Source organism: Watersipora subatra, chromosome 10 (genome assembly GCF_963576615.1).
Source record: "Watersipora subatra chromosome 10, tzWatSuba1.1, whole genome shotgun sequence".
Classification (NCBI taxonomy): Eukaryota; Metazoa; Bryozoa; class Gymnolaemata; order Cheilostomatida; family Watersiporidae; genus Watersipora; species Watersipora subatra.
Genome location: NC_088717.1, coordinates 11,511,574 through 11,532,703, shown reverse-complemented (window position 1 = coordinate 11,532,703; position 21,130 = coordinate 11,511,574). Strand labels below are relative to the sequence as shown.

The following is a 21,130-nucleotide window of genomic DNA, read 5'->3' as shown; positions in this document are numbered from 1 at the left end:
TTAGCTACAAAAGTTAGATATCACAATCACTTATCATAAACACATCTTTAGACAAAAACTAAGAGGCTTACTCATGAGTCACGCACTAGTTCAACTAGGAGACCTGACACTACTGATAGGATAGTCATTGTATCTGCACTTGACTCAAACTTAGTGATAAACAGCATTTTCATTTATGTCAGAATAAGAACAGAATATATACTTTAGAACAGAGATTCCCAACCAGGGAGGAAGTCCCTCCTAGGGGGAATTTTGAATATACAAAAGGGAACAGAGAAGTGTCTGATTTGTTATATTTTTAATTCATGTCCTGCAGTGCCATGTGAGTTTGGGCTTCATCATTTAACATTTTAGTTTTATCTATAAAACTAGTTGCTAGCAATGAGTTACATGTAGAGTCTAATAATGAGTCAGAGCCCAGATGTGAAAGCATTCATCCAGATTTTGATTGGATAGTAAGTTAACCTAGTCATAAACCAATTCACCGCCATGCTGAAGGTCATGTATTGTTGTGTGTAGTATGCGTGCTGTATAAAATTAATAATATGTTGTTATACGTTTAGATATGTACAATAAAATGGGATTCTAATTTGTGTCGGTTGTTTTTAGTCATGGGAGTTGACAGTGTGTGGGGAAAGAAATTTATGAAAAGGCATAAGGGGGAACTGAATGAAAAAGGTTGGGAACCCCTGCTTTAGAAAAACAAAACTACTTCAGTTGTCTGCAAAGTTGCCATTTGCTGTTTAAAAATGGCAATTTAGTTTGATAGCCTGTGTTCCACATATTTTGTAAATTGCTCAGCAGTGTAATTAGTTGCAACTGCAAAATAGTGGCTTTAACCATCAGCGTTAATCTCAACACATAACAGTGCTAGAGAGGGCAGGCTGGAAAAGCTATTGAGTTTAATATGGATGTCCTTTTTCTGGAACGGTTTTGGCACGCTCTGACTATCTAGCGCATGCCAAAATAGAGAAACCACCAGTAGAGGGTCCTAGATTGGAAAAGTATAGTGTTGTGAATCACTGCTATTCAGCCTATAAGACAGCTGTTGGCATGCGCATGCCCACTTTTATTCATAATCACAATCGAACAGCCAGAGTTTTAGCTTTTAAAAGAATTCATAGAAAGAAAGAACGTGCAATATTATGATAGAAAGTGAGCTAGATGTATAAACCTGGATTACCTAAACATATAAGATATTTTTAAAGAGCGGCGTGTCTATGACTCCTGGTTGGCGCATGGTTAGCGGATTCCCTGTAAAAATGATGATTGTTTCGAGCCAGTAAAACCCTTAACAGTTTCATTAAACATTATACCTGCCGTAAATGGCATTATTTCCAACCTTGTTCAACATTTGCAGTTAAAATAATTTAAACTTAAATAAACTGTAATAAATTTATATGTAATATTTAAATTGATAAAAAGTAGAAAGCTGCTTACAGATATTTTACTCTGCAGACTTGTCAACCACACATGAACTCTTCACAGACTTGTCAACCACGCATGAACTCTCAACAGACTTAGCAATCTCACATGAGCTCTCCACAGACTTGTTAACTGCACATGAGCTTTTTACAGACTTGTCAACCACGCATGAATTCTCTACAGGCTTGTCAACCACACATGAATTCTCTACAGACTTGTCAACCACGCAAGTGTCAACCATACAAGATTGAAAAGTGGTTGCTTCACATATGTGTCACCCACACATAAACTCTTTACAGAGTTGTTAACTGCACATGAGCTCTCCACAGAGTTGTCAACTATATATGAACTCTCTGCAGGCTTTTTAACCACACATGAGCTCTCCACAGACTTCTCAACTTGCCACTAACACTCCCTGCTTGGTTCAGGCCCAATCAGGAACATAATTCAATGTGTTGTTCACTACTTGACAAAGTTATTTTTATCCGTATCTATTAAATGGCAGTTTGATGTATTGTTGCCTCTCAGAACTGATCTCTATTGTACATGTACTTGGCCTTTTATAAACAAGAAGACAAGGACTTTGTTTCAACACAGGTTGTGGTATTTCAATGCTAGCTTACTTGTTTGTGCCGGAGCAGTAGGTGATTGTCAACGCAACTAGTTGACCTTGATAGCATAATCAGCATTAGTACTGCCAAAGACTTGGTGGGTTAAAAGGTCACCTCTCACCTGTTCTCCTTTCTAATAGTTCTTGCTATGAATGCGGAAGGATCTACCGGTTACTGTGAACTGAACAGCTAGGCTCGTGTTCAGAATGTTGCATTATGTTCTGTTACGCTGTTACGGCATCTCAAAAAATGTTGTTTCATGTGATATTTTAGTTGTTCATGTTTGAAACTCTTGTATTGTTATTGACCATGGAAATATTCTAGAAAACATATAAAAGCATAATTCCCATTTGTTGAAGCGTGTGATAGCAATAGTTATGGTTGTCTGTTACATAATAAATATGTTACACTGCATGATGGTTTATTAAGCTGACATATGCCATACTGGATTTTATTGTTTCTTTATTACATAATACACTGCCTTACGTAATGTTACATTATATCACATAGTACAGTTGTTTCAATTCGATACACTGCACTTTACTACCCTAGGACACTTATATTTCGCTAGTATTTAGTTTCATGAGTAGCATACAGAGTAAAATTTCACTGCGTCTTAATTTCGCAGCTCTGATGAGTGCGAAAATATAGTGATGTGAAAATAAATGCAGTGGAACTAACATAATTAGATTCCTCAGGTTCAGTTCACCGCAGGCCTGTATTCACTGGTTGCAAGTTGGGGCGGCCAATGTTAGGCGACTAGTTATGAACACCTGGGGGTGTTGAGGGGGCGGTGTAAGCCCCCAACAGGTTTTTCTTATGTAGGGCCTCAGCCGGGCCTCTCGTGTGAAATTTAAAATAATTTTATCGGAAAGTATCAACATTTTTCTATTTTTTGAGGTTTGTTTTGTTTTAGGTGATGTGACTGACGAGACGTTTTTAAATTAAAATAGGCAAAACTTGACCGCAGCTAAAACGCTCAGAAAAAAGACATCTTTTTCTTTTGAGCGTTTTAACAAAGATCAATTTTGCCGATTTTATTTTAAGTTGTTTGGAAAACTTGATATTTTGCAAACCTTTATAAAGGTCGTTAACAAGAATATTTTGCCACTGATGATGATAATAATGACGCCTAAGAACTACTAAAAGTTGATGTTTGTCTCTATGGCTTCGAATAAAGTGATATTCTACAGCGATAAAAATCGTCTCCATAGCCGTTGGGCAAATAACTTTTCGAATAAATGATGTTGAGGTCCAGTTATCTGAAGCAATTTATCATTGTGTGGGAACGGACCAAACAAATCCGTTCGAGTCAACCTTGTGTTTGAGATGAAATGTTACATTTTATCCAAGGGCGAGTTATCAGAGTTTGACTGTGCTTAGCCGCGGAAAGTTCCTAAAAAGTTGCGACGGCTCAGCCGGCCAGCCACCCCAGGGAATACGGGCCTGATTCACCGATAAGAAAAAAATTTCAATTTGGGACTAGTTTGTAATTGTGAACCGCAGGTAGAATGGTGTGGGCGAGGTCGATAATGCAATTTGATCGCTTGCTGCCATTTGTTTCTTGGACTATCAATGAATAAAGCTATTTAATTTTGCGTTTTCGCTCGTTCGTTATGATAGTTTAGTTTCGCACATAAAATTTTCATGAGAGGATGACTTGGCGAAAACGCGAAAGTTAGATGAGGCGAATACATAAATGTCCTAGGGTAAGCAATGATACACAGCAAAGGATTCTTCATACTACATGTGATAATGTTATAATTTAATTTGCTGCTAACATGTTTATGCTACAAAACATTGTGTTATACTGTATATTGTTATTTAATGTCAAGTTATGCCAAGATGCTACGACTAATGTTAGAGGTTTGACAGACTGTATGGTACTACGTTGACGCACATGTGGTGCCATACCTAGGAGTTTTTGACTCATGCAATGGTTCCTGCTTTCGTCCTGCATCTTAAATGCTGTCTTTCCCCCACTAAAACTGCTCCAACAGAAAGTTTCTATCGCTGATGTCATAAGCAGCTGTCACATTTCATGTCAGCCTGTCTGATAACATTCAGAGCAGCTTTTTAGATGCTGTTAGCCAGATCTTTCAGTGAGCCAATGGGATTGCACAAGAAATTGCTTTTTTAACTTTTCTTTCCCTACTGTGCTAAACTCGCTATTCTGACCAAATTAATTTGACCGAAGTTTCGAAAATTCGATATACCGCTAGTATTTATGCAATATCTCAAGGATCAATGCAGATATTGTTTTACTGTAAAATGCATCTTATTCAAAACAAAAATAATTCTCTACAAGATAAGTACAAAATTGTTTAGTGAATCCCACTCTGGCAAAATTTCTGACGCTTCTTTTGCATTGAACGAACGCGGTGAATTTATTTTTGCCATGACGATAGCAATCTGGTTTTCTACTTTTGAAAAATAAGTAGAAATGAAAATGCTCAGCAAAAAGATTTTCGTTTGGTTGCATGTGATTAGCAACAAGGTTGTTTCATTGGAGACAAAATTTGATTGGTCTAGCTAATGCGCAGGCTTCGAAATGAAAAGAAAAGTGAAACCTTATGGATTAGCCGATTCATCAGCTTACTGTCTGTACTTCTATTATCGATATTGCCGATCCATCAGCTCATGGTCGTAAAAGAGTTAAAGCTTCAACACGGAGCAATAGCTTTGTTGATAAAATTTACCAATAACATCTATAATCTTATTAGTAAAAATACTGTAAAGGTTTAACCAAGAACGCAAGCCGATTCGCATATAGCCAGGTACTTGTCTTCTCTTTGTGACCTTTATGTACAGGTAATATTGTTGGTTGATTCTGCAGCCTAAACATAATGTTGACAACATTTTTCTTCAACCTTTTTTGTTCGAAATAACAAAATTTTGTGCTTTGAATGCATACACTCTCCCAAACAGCGTTAACACAGTCATTTGTAACTAATTAACAATGAATATGGCAGCCAGAGGAGATATATTGTTAAGTAACAGAACACAACAGTTTTCTAGAGCATCAATTATCCAGACAAGGGTTTGCATAAAAGCAGCTTAAAATACATATGTTGATGTCAAATCTATTAAAAAAACTGTAAGTTTTAATCTAATTTCTATATTTAAATGAATAATTTGAGTCACATCATTCATTTCTTTTCTCATTGGCTACTAGGAGATGTAATCTGGTCAATAGTAACGCTGTTCAGTTGTATTTGACTTATTTTTAAAGTACATGTAAACAATAAAATATATTTTGTTGATAGGTTTTTGTGAACAACTTGAAAAAGCAGAACTATTCATAAAATGTTTAGCTGCTGTCAACCAAGTCACTTGTAATGTCCATAAAATTTACTTCTTTATATACAAAAAATATATTTGAAGACATGTTTAGTTGCTTCACAATGTGCAAATTTTTGTCAATTGCGCAAGAAGAAAAGGCATCTGCTATGGACAGTTATGATCAGCATCTAAATGCTTTAATACTGAAGAGCTAGATGTGTTATTACATATTTGCTGTTTCAAATACTCGAACCGCATCTCTAATCTGCTTGACTATCCATTGCATTACTACTTCGCCAGAAGATCCGTTACACCTCATACCAGACATTAACACCTTGCCAATCCACCCGATAGCACAGGGTTATGAAAAAAAGAACTTTTTCTTCCAATACATATAGTTTTACTTCACTTTTCTTTATTGTCTTTTAATTTTTGTTTCATGGTCTAATTAACTTTGAACAGCCTTGACCCGTGATAATAGAGTTCATATATATCGTTATAAAATACAGTATAAACTACTATGGGAGTTATCTTTCCTGTTGCTCAACTTGATCACGGCCATGACAGTGTTTCCTTTACCTTCGAATACACGTGCAAGTTCTTACATGTTTTCTATAGACATCTGCCCATTGCCACAACCTATACTCCAAATCTACCACTTGTCATGTGACTATAAAGTTATCCAATCATAGTAGACGATGCAATGTTTATACTAGACTTGCATTATTTGTTGCGTTTAGTATTACACCATAGGGTAAGTGAGAATGGGCGAGGTATGAATATGATGCAATATAATGACATATCGCTTCGGCTGCCAAATGATCAATTATCCACTACGCATGCAGAAACCTCACTCCATTTTGCTTGTCACTCACCGTTCCAAACCATCACCAGTGATTAAAAGCTGATCTGTTTCTAGCTTTCTAATTCTCCAAGTTTAGGTGAGGCTGCAGATCAGAGTACAACTGCAGTCGTATGATACGAAGGAATATCCAGAATCCATGTCTAGAGATATCCGGTGACTGGAGAGCTCAAGTGTCAGAAACATGAGTTGTATACATTATTACATTTCCTGCTATATTATAGTTGGGGAAAATGATTTTAATTTTATTATGGTAGTAGAGCAGGTCTCAAACAAATGATTTTTCGATGAATGACTTTATTGAAACCTGACAACTTGACCTTATTAGCCGTTCTCCTTGTTCTACTCCACGGCCACAGTTCCATAAAGGTGGGGGCTAAGCAATCTAATGTTTTTGAGCTAGAGATGAAATATTGTCACCTTACAAGAAGAATATGCATGACTAACCTCTCTTCACAAAGATTTTATACTATTTTCTTCTACAATGCTGGTAAAGGCTGTATACTGACTCACGATGTTACTCTTTCTAGCGTTTTTTTCAATTATTCAGTCTCATCATTACTAGCTATAGAAGAATGGGTTCAGTGGTTTACTTCCTGTTCTAGATAGCATTCGAGGATGCGTCAAGCATACACATCCTAGCATAATCAGCTAATAAGGTAGGAAAACTGTAAAAAGCCTAGAAGTATCAAACCTGCACAGTCATGATTTGAGCGAAAACTGTGCAAAGATTACTTATTTGTGATGTTAATCCGCAGTTCTGTATGCTGCAGCGCTAAAATTTCTATTAAGTAATTTGTTTTCAACACCACAATAGCGGATTTGTATCAGTTATTTGTCTTTGATTCCTCGGCTAATATCGACTCGCTGTTAGCCTTGAATTGTAGGCCAACAGTTGTTGCCTATTAAGAAAGTTGACAGTCAATTTGTTGTCATACCCCTCACTAGGCTATTTCTCCTTTTGTCTTGGTTCTATTGACACTTTGCGTTTCCTTTCACCGTTATAATAGCTGAGACATTTGTGCTAGACTTTCCTTCACTCGCCCACCTGTATGGTTATAATGCAGAGATTTCGCTAACCCCTCCGCCAGTTGCTGTCTAATGTCTAGAATGAGGAATTATAGCGCAAAAGACAGTCCATTGTGACTGCTAGGCTGGTTCACACTATATCGTCGTTAGTCAGCGTTTTCCTTTCGGCATTCATCGTCGATTATGTGAACCGATGGCATCGATGAAGCATCGCGGACGTTGGGAAAGTTTGCAGCCGTCAAACTTTCCCGATACTTCGCAGATCATCGACGACCATCTTTTAAATGTGAACTATTTCGGCGATGGTAATTCCCAGTGACGGATAGCGTGATTTATTCATATCCGTTTATGATAGTCACTGTGGGACTAGTTTTTGACTCCAGCAAGCGAAAACAAAGAGGCTTCTTCACAAAAATTAAAAAAGAAAAATGAGACCACTACGTCACGGACTCGCATTACGTTGGTTCAAAATTGCTTCTACATGGCGCAATTTTTTAAAGATTTGATAAAAATTAATAGAGCCAAATCAGATTGTTTGAGTGCTAAGAAAAAAAATTTCTATTCAGAACAACAACTTTGATAAAGCAGAAATCATCTCACGATAATCGTATTCTTGTATTAAACAACAAGATAAATAAAACTCAAACCTAAAAATACTTTTTTCTTAATAATTAACGATTTGCTTAGTAGCCAATCATTTTTATTAGATAAAGTGTGCAACATAGTAGCAATGACAACAGAAGTTGATATGAAAGCTGTGTAGTGTGAACTACCAGGAATGGATGAGGCTGAAAGATCTGACCTACACAGCGGTAACTTAGTATAAAAACTTTCAAAATGCTGTCGGTATGAAAACTAGTAGAAATTAGTTAACGAAATTCAGTATAAGATTTTACATCTCAAAACAGGCATTATATTTCTATTCTAGACAAATGTTCACTTCAGGCTTAAAAAGTCTTTCAACGAATTGTAATTTCAAGGATAAAGAAAACTAACCATCTTGCAATCATCTTCTAACCATGTAGTTTTAGTAATTTTTTAATTGAAATGATGCGCTTTACTTTTGCTCATATCGATAAGGTCCAAAACTCTTGAGACGAATTCGTTATGATAAGAAACACGAGATGAAAGATCGTGTCAATCTTCAGATGATGTGATAAACTGCAGCAAACTCTCACAATATTTTTTATATGTACCCAGGTAGTCTAGTATGCCAAATGAAACAATCAGGTGTGTCAATAAAGCTTACAGATTAAGTATCTACAGAAATATTCCGTAGTCTAGTAGAGTGATAGATTGGTGCAGCTGGTGGACTGTTGGTGTACAATGCTGAAAGTTGTGAGTTCAAATCCTGGTGGAGGTAATCTTTTTTTAACCCATTTTGCTTGGCAGTGTCATTTTAGTCAGCTCTTCTCTTTTTTAACAGATATTTAGATATGAAGAGTGTTTTTATCACTTATACGGACCTCCAAGAGCTTGGCTGTGACTGATTCAGCTCAGCAAAAATCACTTCCTTACGCGGTGTGTAGCTCCCCATCACACTGTAAAAACGCAGTCTTGTAGTTTACAGACATCTATTTTTATTTCTGAAAGCCTAAGCTGTCCGTAAAAAAGGTGCTGCCTTCATAAAGTGAGGCAGCAACGTCTCTCTGTTCTAAAAGGTAGAGCAAAAGACAAACGGTTACAAACATGTTCGCAAAGACAAAATGAACTATTTGGGAAAGTGCTTGGTGGATTTTGAGGGCATGTTCTTATGTAGTTAGTAACAATGGTTCTTGGCTGTTTTAGTTAGTCACTAGTAGCTAATGTGACCATTTTTAATGTCCGTATCTCTCCTCCTCTACCCTTGTTTCATTCTTGCCCTTGCATCTTAAGTTAATTATCAGGACTCGCGAGAAGATGATTTTGTTACAAGGGTATATTCTCTGTTGCGGTTATAACAGGAATGCGCTTAATAAGCAAATTGGGTAGAAATATTGAGAGGTTAATTAGTGAATTGACACAAGTACTCATGAGGTTTATTGAATGTAATAAGTTTGCCTTAGACATGTAACCATATAACGCTGCGCATTATGCTCTGTTTACTATTGTGTTACGTGAAACCTGAGCTCGGTTGATACAATGCAGCAATTACTAGGGAGTAGAGCACAGTGGTCAGCTATGGAGTAGGGCCTGTAGCGATGAGGTGAGGTAATGCTAGGGCAATTCCCAATAGGAAGTGTACCAAATTTTGTGACCTTCCAAATGAAGCGCATGAGAAATGGATCTCAAGATGGGAAACAAGTTATTATCGAGGTTCATTTGATTAGTAGACGATTCTGCAGACGCTTTCAGCATTAAAACTGCTCATCCATTTGTTACAATCTATGAAAAGGAGGCAAATATCTGCCAAGCATGAATAGCCAGTGCTCTATGAAGTGTCCGAGGATTTTAGTTTGGACGTTGTGTCACCCGCGATTGAGAGCTACATGTATGTGACTTGAAATGACAAAGTTTACAGTCTATCCAAAAGTAATGAAACTTCATGGCAGGATCACCTTTAAACATTTTGTTCGATGAGACTCACTTTTGGTACCGAACCGAGACCAGTTTAACATTAGAAGCTGAAATGTTCTGTCTTCCAGAGGTCAGTGACCATCACAACAATTAACTGATCGACAACACTAGTTAAGCGGCGGGCGTTTAGCTTTGCATTATCGACTTTGTGTTAACTTGACATAAATTACAATTTAATAGCTAAGCTGTCAATATTTTAGTCGAGGAATCGGTGCACTCGCTAGCCTGAGTGTGCTCGCTTGCTTTAGACTGTGATCGCTTATTAGTTTCTCACACTTCTGGTGATTAATTGTCTCTGGGCACCATTTTCTGTCCAAGTCAAAACTTTCTGCAAGTCTTACTAGCTCCATTGTAACCATCAACCACAAACTAAACAACAGGGACTGGCATGAAAGCAGTTGAGTTCAGAGTTCAGACTCGAGCCAAGTCTTTGTAGACAGGTAAAGCGAGGTGCTAGGCAAGCCTTTGTTTAGCTCGCGCAGTGTTGAAGTGTGCCATGGTATGTTATACTCAACGAGATATAATTGTAACATTATCCCTCGCACAGATACACTGGCCTCGGACTTAGCCTTAGATTTAACGATTGGCTAGACTAACTCGCCACGGGCATGACCTAATATATCGTCTTTGTCATGCTTCTTATGTAGTAATAGAACTAGGGTCGAGATAAAACTGTTTACGGCTAGCCTAGTTATTCATCAGAGCTGTCAATCGCGTATTTAGTAATGCGTAGCTTCCTACGCTCGGAGTGTCGGCTCGACCTCGCTATGGATTCAGCCCCGTTCCAACCTGTAAAATTATATAAAAACCACAAGCTACATCCAGAAATGTGTCTATGCTGTCACTGTAGAAGGAATGCCTTAAGTATATGCAAGGCAATATCAACTGTAGAGTTGAATATGTGTAATACGGTCAGGTCACCTGCTGTAGCTTGTCTACAATAGCAACTGTAGAGTTGAGTGTGTGTAACACGGTCAGGTCACCTGCTGTAGCTTGTCTATGACAGTTTCAAAAATCAATTGAGTAGCTAGGAATAACTAAGCTGGTACTAAGGTTCACGCCGTTACACTAACAAAAGGATTTCTTTTAGCAACTTTGACAGTGCTAAGGCCAGGTCAAGGTCAATCTAGCATGATCTCTACTCTAGGCTAAAACTGAGGAGAGTTATTAGCCTCTTTTATGATAAACATCTACAATTTTTGGAGCTGTGAGATTTTCCTCTTTATGTTTTCCAGTTTTTGACCTGATCGGTTTAAGCGAGTTTCGATGAAGCCTATAGTGTAGCCTATAAGTAATTCTCAGAGAATATGTTCGCTTACTGCAATCAATTACCATATATGATACTATAAAATATATCAAATATATCAAATATCTCAAACGATTCCCTGAGTCGGTTCGTAAACGGCTGCCAAATTTCCAAAAATACAACAGCGTTGTTTTCATGCTGTCTCAGTATCCGTGAGCTAAACCACGAGATATGCATATCATAGAACTGGATTTACATTTACACAGTGAGTAAACATACAAATAGACTCAGGACCCATCTGGTTTAGTTGCGATTCGTTTTACTTATGGTTTTTCAAAAAGACTTTTGACTGCCATGAGATGTGAGAACATTATTTGGCAAGGGCCACTATAAATTTAAGCAATCTGTGTGAATGCCATAGAACTCTTCTCACCATAATGGCTAGTCATATATATACCTTGGCTGGTTTTTATTGCAATAATTTGATGTTGTTATTTATGCCGTACTTTCAGCTACCGGTATAGAAAACTGGTCTTTAGATCTTGATTATGAAATAAAACTGGCATGCAGATGCTGACAAAACTGTTTTATAGAGTAAAAAAACAGCATTTTACTTCCTGTATTCCGCTGCCTGCTAGTGGCTCTTCTGTTTTGCTGCTCACGAGTGGCAGTGGCTTCAAGAAACACTTGACTCACTATGGTTCAGCCTCATTAGTCAACTTAATGTTTCCACTTTTTCACTTTTTGAAGCTGTACTGGATCTAACAACAATGTTAAATATTGCTTATGTCAACTTGAGCTAGTAAAGTTGGTTTAAAAGGAGGCAGAGTAGAGATGCTCGGTAAGAAACCTTCCATATTCTATCCAAATTATGTAACACTAGTAATAGCCACTGTTATCCAGAGATTTTATCACTAGTTCCAATATAAAAAGGACACACTCAGTTCTAGGTAATGGATTTCTGGTCCTATTTTTCTTACTGACCGGAAGACTCTAGAAGCTTTGACTATTATTAACACTATCTAACCACATACGCTATCAAAATGCTTGTCAAAAACTCAACATTTGTTTCCAAAAATAGAAGAAAGTTCACTGTATTTCAAATCAAGTCTCCCTCACGTGTAGCTGCACCGGGTACTAGTCCATTTGCCCAGTTTAAAACACAGGTTTGCACTTGGCAGTTTATTCTCCCGACATCTAATTGACAGCATACTGTTACCGGCCAGCAGGATGCTAGCAGCCGCCCTTACTGTACAGGCTCTACAAGCCAGTCCAGCCTAGTTAATCAACAATTCTATTGCTTCCACTTTTTTACTTTCTTAAGTGAAACTGGATCTAACAAGAATGTGAAATATTGCTTATGTGAACTTTCCCTAGTAAAGTTGGTTTGGGAGAGGGCGGTGTAGAGCTACTCTGTAAGGAACCTACCATATTCTACCTGCAACGTCTAAAGGCGGTGTACTCTGAGCAATTCTGTACCCGACTGTACAATCTGAAACCCTCTACTACAAATGAAACATTAACTAGAATCGGCAGGAACTGCTTCCAAATGAAACAAGTTGGCGCAACCCAATGGCCAATACGCTGTATCAGATTATAGCATTTTTATATTTTTGTTTTCATATTTTTAATTTTATTTTTATTTCAGGCAGTCACTCTCATAACCATTTTTGCTCTCAATTTTAAGCTTTTAAACCCAAAATTATCTCTCACAGTTTTGGATGTTCTCGCGAAGATATGTCAACGCCGATGGAGTTCATTATCGGGCTATACGAACAATGGTGCCATCAGTAAGCTCCCATAATCCACCTTAATCTTACATAATTAATGGTGCCAAGTTTTCTCCCTTTGGGCGGATTAACCATTCATAGCATCGTATGACCTGCCGCAGAGTGTGGCATCTCTCTCTATCTCTAGCGCTCTGAAATGTAAGGCTACAGTTGAGATGGCGCATGCCATTGCTCAGCCAACCTGGCTGGAGAATGCTGTTATACGTTGTCATGTTGAAAACACATAGACAAAAAGTACCAATTTGCCCTTTTAATGAATACATATAGAAAGTACCAAATTTCAATCTATCAAAACTTATTTTTGGTGTAATTGTTTATATTTTCTTACTGTATGTGGTTTAGCACAAAGCTATTATCACTTACTTCCTGGCTCGATTGGCAAATGTAGACATTGCCATGCCACGGCTTCAATTGAAGGATTACAGAAAGGGTTACATACCAGCCTCTGATGCAGTGTTTGTTTAACACTTTGGCTCCTACTCCTCTCTCTCAATTGCTGTTGTTACTAGTAACACTGAACCACGGACAAACAAGCAGATATATGCACAGGCCACTAAACGAAAAAATGTCAAACCTTCAAAAAGCCATGCAAATACAGACAGCTTTCCTTACTATAAATGTTGGCTTCCTCAGATTGGTATGGGTTGGCCATTTTTATTCGCATCAAAATAGTGAAGCTATTTTTGTGACTGTTTGTAAAAATAAAGCTGAATTCTATTAATTTTTGTAAATACTTATGGAAAGAAAGCTAACATCTTACATTTTTGGGAATAAAAAAGTCTTAACTTTATGCATTTGGATAATACTGCTGGCTGGTGACTGCTGCCAGTTTTTGTTTCATATGGATAACTGGGCCACTTTTAGCATATGCATACAGTTGCCCTTTATTATTGCCAAAACCTAAAAAGGGAACTCGATGTAAGCCAATAATCAGCCAACAATAATTTTAGAAACAGGGTAAAATAAATTTGATATTTGCTATAAATCCATGATATATCAGACATGTTTAAGCATTAAAAACGTCGAATTTTCAGTTTGTTACTAGCGCATGTTTGCCAAGAAATTAATTCAACCGCAGCCATATTGCCTGCCCAATTTATTCAAAACATGGCTTGTCGATGACATCGAGCTCAGGTGTTGGTAAACAGAAAATGGCTGGCGCTCACTTATTAATAGCCCTTGTTTACGCAAGCTGGTGCCAGCGGAGTGCCAGAGAGAGATGGCTATAGCGTGCAGGGGTGCTGCCAGTTCTGCTGCTTTTACATACCCGCTGCCTGACACAACATCTAATCGGTTTCCCACTCTGTGATGTAATGATATTAACAAGGCAGCTTTTGCATGAGTAGCTCTACTGTCTCTAGCAAAGGACAATCATTTTGACTGACTGGAGAGACTGGAGAACAGGTGTTTAACACCCAGTAGTTCTATAGCAAAACTATGGTTTATTCGTAGATTTGATTTGGAAAATAGGCTTCAAAAATTTTGGCGGGCTGCATATACTTGCTGTTACTTTCTTCGCGATCTGTTAGATGAGGTAAAGTAGATATGATTTAGTAAAATCAATAGCTATGCACTAACTGGCAATGTGTAGCACTCATTTCATTATAGCATAATATGAGCTGTACTTCAGTGCACCGGTCTTTTTCTTAACTGACCACGACTAATGGATGGATGACAGTAGAAAAACTGCGAAGAAGCACCTCCCCCCCCCCCCCCCCGCTGTTCACTGCATTAATCAGACATAGTTTACTGGCTAAGAACAATTTTGCTTAGCCTATGGTTAGAATATTTAGTTTATTGTGCGCTCTTTCTGCGGGCCACTGTCTGGGTTGGTTCGCTCTCGTTCATCGTTTTGGCTGTAAACAATTTTTGTGAATGACCTTCACCTATGTAGCCTGACACATAAAAAGCTGGTTCGGTAATGTTTGCTGCTAATTCTAGTTTCTACTCCAAAAGGCACTTTCGACTAATGGGATGTCTTTTAACTGTTGAACCCGCCGACCTTCCATATCACTCATCATAGCAATTCTAAATTTTCAAGGCCAATTCAAAGATGGCCAATTCATTGAGGGTGTAAAAAGTAAACAACGGAACAGCAAGAAAATTGACAACATCCAGTCATTCCTTGCATTTGCTTTAGCTAATGTACACGCGAGATCTGACTGCCAGGTGCTATTCCTTCACTGCAGATGTTAAAAACTAAAAGTTCGGCTCAATAGTTTTAGTTCTACGTGATCCTAGCCACGGTTTCATTTGCAGTTCCATGAAGCTATTAAAAGTCTACATATGCAAATGAGCTCATAATGCGACTGGTTACCAACTGTCAAGTCATTATTTTGTTAATTGTGGTGAGCAGAATCCTATGTAAACTTACAGACTAGCTAGTTGACGAGCACCTGCCAGTATGTGTCGCTGGTTCCAACAACAATAATAACTGTCATTCTGCTGGAAACTGAACTATAACTGCTAATTATGTTAATAAGTTTTTTTTTGCTTAAGTGGCGAATGTGTTGTTTGCAGAGAGCCATTCTCAGTTTTTCTTTTTTTTCTTAAACCAGCCACAACTACAATTATGATCTTCGAGAGGAGTGTGTACATGGAAATGTGGGTACAATATATTGAAATTATATGTACAACATTTGATGGATATATCATTGTCTAGTTTCCACAGTTACATGTTTATATAAACCATGTAGCACGGTCTTGGTTCTTCGAAGCTACTTTGTGTAGCGAAAAGATTAAAAAATTACTTTTCAGTTCAGTTTGATCGTCTGTTAGTAATAACGAATTTGAAAACAAGTTATTTTTCTGCTCGACATAAGCCGTTATCCTTACAGATTTGATTGACGAATCTCTACTACAGACAGAGCAATCGTCTCTCTGAAGCCACAGTTGACAGTTGGAAAAAAATGATGCATCACACGAGATTCAAACTCACAACTCTAACAACTGCACCACTCAGTTATACACTTGCCTTTATTGAATAATTGTATGTATAGCTATTACATACGATGATCTCTCAAAGTGTTCTAGACTACCGAGGTACTAGTAACTACAAATTAGATAGACTGCAAAAACATAGTAATGGATATTGTGGGGACTGCAATGATTGATGAAATTGGGATTGATATAATTTGTGTTCTGTTAGAGTTTGTGATAAGATCATACGTACAAAGAAAATATTGCTCATAGGAGAGATTTTTCAGAAATCCTGATTCATTACATTGATGAGGTGCTATGTCGTAAAGCAACAAATATGTCCTTAACAAAATATTTTATAACAAAATGTTTTTGTTTAATAGATTTCTAAAAATTAAAAAGCAATAAAAATGTACCTTTTTAACACTTTAAACCCTGACAGCCGGTATTCCGGCATTGCGTAGGGTGTTTCAGAAACCCTAATGACTGAAATACCGCCATCCTCATGGCTCTGTTAACAAAAGCCGTTTCTAAGTAACAGCGTAAACCAATCAAATTAATTTTTGCACAAGATGTTAGAACGAAAATTTCACTTCCATTTTTAACTGTTTTTAAATATCTGTATCTACTTTATTCATTATACTTACAATTTTACTGGGAAAATATCGCGAAATAATTTGATACGACTCGTTTGTTAGCATGACATGAATAATTGTAACGCAGATGAAGAATTATATAATATTACTTATCTTTTTGCAGATTATTTGGAGTCATGAAATGATGATGGGATATGATGGATGATGGATATGATGCTATTGTAAAGATTTTTAGAAGGTTTTAAAATCGTACGAGTTTTTATAGGTTTAGCCCGATGAACAATGAAACGCATTTTTGTCAATTTGTTAACATTTGCTGTGTTTTGCTGTACTTTTTTTACCAATGTTTTACCAAATACCATTTAATTATGAGCATATTAGGATATATTTAATAAAAGTTTAAAAACTTCCTATTGTTGGACAATTGACCAGGAATACTGACGCACATTGGCAAGGACAGCCAGGGTTCAACGAGTTAAAACACTTTAAACTGCTTCTATTGACCTTGAAACAGTACTGGCATGGCTACGAAATTTATTATCTGTTTTTATCAATGTTTGATACGAGATGTCAAGGTTGATTTCACGAGATTTCATAGACCAAATCATGCGAATATATATTTTAGTGAGATTGATCTTCTCGAAGTTAGACCTAACTTTAGTCAATGAACACAGGCAGAATGACCATTGTTTTTGACCAACCTAAATGACCAACCTTTCTGACTGTCACTAAGTGACAGTCAGACAGTAAGCGACAGCCGTACGTACAAAAACTTATCAATTCTGGTTCAACCTTGATTAGGCCATGAAACAATGTTAGATGTCATTTTCTTTTCTTGACTTTTGATGATTTTGAGTCAAAAGCGCTCGTCTGATGCTCAGACTCCTTCTCTTATAATGATGTAACTAAAAGTGTATTTGAGAACATTTTGACTTGTTTTGCTGGGATGATCAAACTAGGAATTAATATTGTGTATACTCTTCATTCTCTCTCTCTCCTTGACCGGAATGTAATGCATTGACCTTTGTGATCTTAGCATAGCTGTCGGAACACATCGCTGCCACCAGTGACGGTGCAATTTTTACCTAAAGTAAGCACAAAAAATGAGCTTGACAACACACTAGCATCTACATGTAGGAGCATAAATATCACCACACTGATGGATCGAAGAATAGATATTGTGATATATTGGGATTGTGATTGGGGGGGGGGGCGGTGTAAGGCTCCCAACGAGGTTTGGGGCAGCGCCCCGAAGCTCTGGACTTTTTAAGCATCAACAACCCTCAAAGTATGCATAAATGAAATCAATTGTAGGCATCAAATCTAAATAAATATATTATTTATGGTTCATGGTAGGCACAACTTTTTCATTATTCAACGAACGATATAAAACTCATGACAATACAGATTTCTGTAAGGGACATTGACAGAACAAGAGCTATTACTTCTTTATTGCAATAGCTCTTGTTCTGTCAATGTGTCCAAAGCAGAAATCTTTCACAAATGATTCTGTATCTATTTCAACATCTCTATATATGTGTAATATTAGAAGATTATTTAGTACTTTAGGTTATACGATAGTGCTCCTCATCGATATCGATATAACCTATCGCTCCTCATCGATGTTTTGGTTCTACGTAGAATAAATTTTATATGATAACAAAAATGCAAGTTTGGAGGTCTTCTTTAGACCCCACTATAAGCGATAAAGTTCAGTTTCCAAGTCTTAACAAAGTCTTACAAGATCACTCATTTGGCGAGATCACACGAAGACTATATAGAACGCCAGTTGCTAGTAAGCTAGTTGCTGGAAATTCCAAGTGAATGAGCTTAGACTGCAGCTCTTAGTACTTGGCCGCCGAAAATCACTAAATAGTTGGGGCGGCTCAGCTGCCTAGCCGCCCCAGGGAATACGGACCTGACCGATATAACTCAAATATTGGATTTTGAGCTGCATCTTATAGTTGTAGGTAGGCCGAGCATGAAAAGTTGTGTTCAGCAAGAACTAAACCTACACACAACTCAAATTTTAAATATGTCAGGTTTCATACCAGTTTAAAAACAGTTACCGCAAACACAATGGTTATATTTTTATTTGTTCTGGGTTGAATCTATTGCTTTCATTCTTGAATTTTTACTCAAATCTTTGATGTTTTCTGACTTTAACCAAACCAAGGCTATAATATTTGTGCATGGCATGCGTGCTCATTGGGATATTGAAATACTTTGGTTCCCAGTACCTCAGTTTGTGGCATACAACACCGAAAGAGCTGTTTAATTTTGTACATAGTTCATTTCATTTTTGTGTTATTAGTTTGGGCAATTTGTTGTTATTGTTGATTTGTCTCTCGTTTTGGGGCTTGTACATTCATATCAGTATGACTAATGCTTTTGCTCTCCTATAATACGTGAGTGACTACTTTCGATTACTCATCGTTCTTAGACACCGAATAACTTCCTTTTGACTCACAACTAAGCTGTGTTTATCACGATATGAGTGGCTGTTCGTGTAGCCACAGATATATTTACGTAGTTGAAGTTGTAGCGATTGTCCAAAGCTATTGTGTGATGCATTTCAAAGCTGAGGCTAAAGAAATTTATTAGGCCACGCCTTCAAGTTCCGATTAAACAACGAAGCGCACGTGTTGGTAAGGTACCTAGGGCTATCTTATTATAAACAAACAGTGATACAAAGCGGTAATGCCCGTATTATGTAGCTCATACTAGTACGTAGTTTCGAACTACGGGCCTAATGCCTCCACCTCTTATCATTTATCTTACAGGTCTAGTAGATGAGCAGGTTGCTGCTAATGACTTGAAGCGATTCGGCGATTAACTATATCGCGAACTGTACATGAACGGCTTAAACGAAAAGTACCATCTTCATTATTATTTGGATATATGTTGTATTGCAGTCGGGATAATAAATCGTTGGTTTTCTGCATTATTGGACTAAACGATCCGTGACAGTAAGTATTTTCGAAAACTTCACATTTGTTAATCAACTTGTTTTTTATGGTAAATTTGTGTTGTTTAGCGACACTGTGCTGAATTGACGTTGTTTTTATGAAAATTTTTACTTGTAATATGGGCTAGTTCAGTTTCTTGAAGCTATAAGGAGATTTTAACTGAGGGACCAGGAAGGTTTGATATATATAAGAAAAAGTACAATTACTTTATATTTAATCTGCACATACACGATACGTATGTTATCATTATGCTGTTTACAAACAACTTTATTGAGTCTGCCTTCTTTTCCTAACTCATGTGTTTTCTACAGCTATCATGTAAATAACTGAAAGCTGTGATAAGTATGTGGTATTGTCAAAGTACATAGCCTTCAAGTACAGTGGCCTTCAAGATAATTCGCACAAATATTACTGCGACTACACATTTTATAAATGTAAACTGTAGTCAGTGGGATAAAATGTTTTAAAAGGAAATTGGTTATTTTGTTATCACGATCTTAGAACTAGTTCAACTTGTACTGATACCAAGCGTGCAGTCGCGTTGTTACCGTAAGATATAAGTAATAGTACAAACACCTGCTAGTAATACATATCGTACTATCAATGAGAGTAGTTGATTAGTGTGCATTAACGGCAGTAGTTAGAGCTGAGTACCTGGCGGTAAAATCTGTGATGGTCCATCAACGACGTTCTGTCACTTCTCATTGGTTACGCACCAGAGATGTCTAACTAACCACGAGTGGGATGTTATGTAATACTTTCAACTCAATGTCCTCAAGCGTGGCAAGGGTTGCTCATGCTTGCTTTTGCCACAGTGCTGACTGTAGGATACAATGACAATACTTTCAATGAGAAACTTGTTGGTTGGCAATTTGTAAAAACTAACCAATTTTGCAAGGCTACACACGAATGAAAGCAGGGTTAGACCTGCTTGCGAAGCTGTCATGAAACGCAAAAACCTTTGCGTTTTATATGCATGTAAGTTCATGACATCCATTTTTTGTTGAGCTTGGATGCCCAGCAAAATGAGATTGTTTGTCTGTTTGTTTTGTCATCTTGCGACGTGACTCGATATCTTTTGTACTGATATTACGAGGTATGTTAGCGCGTGTTTATATTACAAGGGAAGACAATCGCTCGCACTCTTCTTTATGATGCTTTGCTGATTTTTCCAATTTTGAATTAGTAATCCATGTAAACATTGATTTTTCTCTGTAAGTTTCCTTTTTTAATTAGTTGCACAACTGCTAAAAACAAGAAACGTGTTTTACCAATTTTAGTTTTGCAATGCTAGTTGAGTTATTAAAGACTCTACTAATAGTAATGGATCCTTAAGTCGTGCTCCCTTTACTTGCGGTTTCGTGGCTTATGATGCACCTAGTCGTGAACCCTAGCCTTGAGCTGCCAGTTAAGACTATCATGTGATGCCAATGCTGCCAGGGCCTAGTAATAGTGCGATTGACAAACCCGGTAACTGTTAGTTCAAGTGATACATGTAGATTTACGGCTTATTATTGGCTCTAATAACACTTCAGTATGTTAATCTCTGTAGCTAGTCATTACTATTGCATTTTCACAATATAATTAATTAATGTGTGTCTCTCCTGTCAACTTACATCTGATTGTCTCACCAAATATTTGGCGGGATAACGAGCTTGTCGGCAATCTTGGCACATCGTTTTAGCAGATAATTGTCTGTCAATCTAGAAACTAATGGTGATAAGTTAGGAGAATGGGCAGGTCTAACGAGTCAACTATGTTCTGATGTAACTGGCTCAGCCGTGTGTCAATTTGTTTTGTTCAGACACGCTAATCATATGGATTAGCGAAATGTTTGCTTTCTGC

At 37.4% G+C, this 21,130-nt stretch overlaps 1 protein-coding gene across 1 annotated transcript in view; it reads left to right on the top strand.

The window, feature by feature from the left end:
• Window positions 1–19,110: 19,110 nt before the first annotated feature.
• Window positions 19,111–21,130, top strand: part of LOC137407318 (trithorax group protein osa-like) — a 28,249-nt gene continuing 26,229 nt past the window's right edge. Inside the window, exon 1 of the mRNA XM_068093936.1 lies at window positions 19,111–19,285. The gene's annotated coding sequence lies outside the window, so the exon portion shown is untranslated. The remainder of the gene's footprint in view (window positions 19,286–21,130) is intronic.